Below are 3,058 nucleotides of genomic sequence, written 5' to 3' on the forward strand. Positions count from 1 at the left end.
CATTCCTGTTTGAGGTGCAGTGATGTTTAAGGGCCCGGAGATCACGATCATCCAGTAGAGTTTTACGGCCTTGACCCTTACGCACAGCGATTGTTCCAGATTCTCTGAATCTTTTGATGATGTTATGCACGGTTGATGATGATAACTTAAAAGTCTTTGCTATTCTACCCAGCGGGGTAACACCATTCTGGTATTGCAGCACTATCTTTCTGTGCAACAATGGTGGAATTGGTGATCCTCTTACCATCTTGGCTTCTGAGAGACACTGACACTCTGAGAAGCTCTTTTTATACCCAATCATGTTGTCAATTGACCTAATTAGTGTTAATTGGTCTTCCAGCTGTTCGTTATATGCTCAATTTCCTTTTTCCAGCCACTTATTGCTACTTGTCCCAACTTTTTTGGGATTTGTTGATACTGTGAAATTTTGAATCAACATATTTTTCCTTTAAAATGTTACATTTACTTAGATTAAACTTTTGATCTGTCATCTATGTTATATTACGAATAAAATATTGACATTTGCCATCTCCACATCATTGCATTCAGCTTTTATTCACTATTTGTTTAGTGTCCCAACTTTTTTGGAATCTGGTTTGTACATGAGGGCATCTTTTTTTCAAAACCAAATGCAAAACTATAGGCCTAAGATAATGTAACCCAACAAGTTTTAGGAGCATTAATCACTGTGTATATTAGACAAGTTCAAAATATTAAATTATGTACAAGCCATTTAGTTCTTTCACACCAAAAATCTCATTACCATTTTATGGGCTGCTCTGCTCAAAAACACAAACTTCATGTAGTAATCTAGGATTTTAAGTTAAATCAGCTTGGATAATGAAGAGCTGAGAAAATGTGAGTTATTTCAAAATAGGCTCTTTGAGCACATTAGAACAATAATTATGATCCAAGTCCAAAAGTTTTGGCATGAATATAAAAACAGACAGATGTATAGTATTTGGTTGTATATGAGAAATGACAAAAACAGCATAAAGAAATTATTGTGGGATCATAAAATACAAATTAAAGCTGCAAGCAGCATTGAAGGCCCTCGCAGTAAAGTGCCGCTCCGGCCATACTGCGACTGCAGAGCTCCAGCCACTCCACTCAGTCGCCATCGAGAATGCTCTCGTGACTATCCCGCACGCGTTCACCATGAGGCGCATTTCCTGAATCTTTGACATCGCCTTCCGTCCATGTCAGTACTAGTCCAGCTCCAGGTCTTACAAGTATACAGTATGTGAAATCCGACCTTCCAAACAGGAGTTATTGTGACTTCCTGTTTTGTTGCGAATGTTTGACGAGCACTTCCTTTATGCTTTTCAACATGCCGTGTGGTAATCAACAGTTATAGTTTCAGTCACATCTTACACAGGGCTAAGCTGGAAGAGGCACCCAATAATCGACAATCAATAATCAAGACTTGGATGGCTGCAAACTTTTTGAGTTTTAATGATCAGAAGACTGAAGACATTGTGTTTAACCCTAGCTCTGCCACTGTCACTGATCCTGCAAACCTGGACTCCCTTCAGCCATATCTACTAACAGAATAGTCAAGTAGCAACCTGTTTTTTGTGCGATTTGCTATGTCAGTCAAATTTTGGAATAAAGAGGTGGAAATTAAAACATTTGGGTTTTTTGGGGCCGATTCATCGATTGTTAAAAATAATCGGCAGATTAATCGATTATTAAAATAGTCGTTAGTTGCAGCCCTACAGAAATTATCTAATAGGAGGCTCGTACATATTTGCTTAGTTAAATCCAGGTGGCGACTTTTTTTGGCCAGGCAGTGTATATACTCAGGTTCAAACTGCACCTTTTTTCTTACTCGGTCCATTTGAGAAGCTGAAAACTTTTCCTGATTTGGGTCCTGTCATTACGTGAGTATGGTGGGACTGAAAGACAAACCAGCTGGGAAACACAAACAACGATAACAAAATAATATTCATATTCAGTTTAACTGAGTTGTTTTTCTAGGTTTGTGGCCTATTCAGGATCATCAGAAATGATCAGTTTTATTAATAACAACGAAAATAATAATTTGCTTTGCCTTTGTGTAGGCTTTGGGCCGGCTGTGGCTGAGTGGTTAGAGCAGTCGTCCTCCAATGCAAGAGTTGGGGGTTCAAATCCACCAGCAGTCACATGCTGAAGTGTCCCTGGGCAAGACACTGAACCCCTCATAGCCTCTGATGTGTGTCCCATCAGTGTATGAATGTGATCTAAAGCTCTGATTAGTCTCTTTAGAATGATTTGTTCAGTTATCTTTGTAGAGATCTAGTATAGAGCTGTATGATTGGGTCAATGAGGCACAGATTGTTGTAAAGAGCTTTGAGTATCTTGAAATAAAATAGAAAGGTGCTATATAAGTACAGTCCATTTACCATTTGTGTAGGTTTGTGGTCCATAAGGTTATTTGAAAGAATTTCTCGAGTTTCGTAGACAAGTTATTTTGCAGTGTTGGTGTCTCAGTCAGTGTGTGTGGTTTAGTGCAGACGTTTTGTTTTGCGACAGGTGTTTATAGATCAATAAACGTCTTTCATCTGTCATTTCGATCAAAATAACATTTTTCTGTTTCGTATAATCCATAACTCGTCTAGCTCCACGTCCAAATTCCTCTCACACAACCGCCTGTTTGTAAGATTATTTGTAGCTTCATGGCGACTTGTTGCTGGTCCTTCCTGCATTGAGGAGCAACAGCGGAACTGTCTCACCTTCACAGCGTCCACCGGCTGGCTCCTCAAACATGCACAGCTTCCACAGCGTACGACGGAGAAAGCTTCAGGTTTTAGTCCATTTTAAGCAGCTGCCGGATTCAGTCCGCTACGAAATATAAGTTCGAGTCAAGTTTTTGACCAAATCCGTGTACCTGGCTGCGCGTCATCGTGCAGGAAGCGGGCCAGCTCAAATAAAGTGGACTTCCGGTTTCAACCGGCTCTACACAATAAAACTGTGACTAGAGGCTGTTCGTGTACTTATAACATTTTGACTTTTACATACAGTACATGTTTTTTATATATATATATATATATATATATATATATATATATATATATAT

The 3,058-nt window shown here is 39.1% G+C and overlaps 1 protein-coding gene across 1 annotated transcript in view; it reads right to left on the bottom strand.

Annotated features, from left to right (window-relative positions):
* The window catches only part of LOC119425944 (keratinocyte differentiation factor 1), a 72,765-nt gene extending 69,951 nt beyond the window's left edge, over positions 1 to 2,814 (bottom strand). The window contains exon 1 of the mRNA XM_037693501.1: positions 2,715 to 2,814. The gene's annotated coding sequence lies outside the window, so the exon portion shown is untranslated. The remainder of the gene's footprint in view (positions 1 to 2,714) is intronic.
* Positions 2,815 to 3,058: the final 244 nt, after the last annotated feature.

This window comes from Nematolebias whitei, chromosome 19, assembly GCF_014905685.2.
Source record: "Nematolebias whitei isolate Nwh7 chromosome 19, NemWhi1, whole genome shotgun sequence".
NCBI lineage: Eukaryota > Metazoa > Chordata > Actinopteri > Cyprinodontiformes > Rivulidae > Nematolebias > Nematolebias whitei.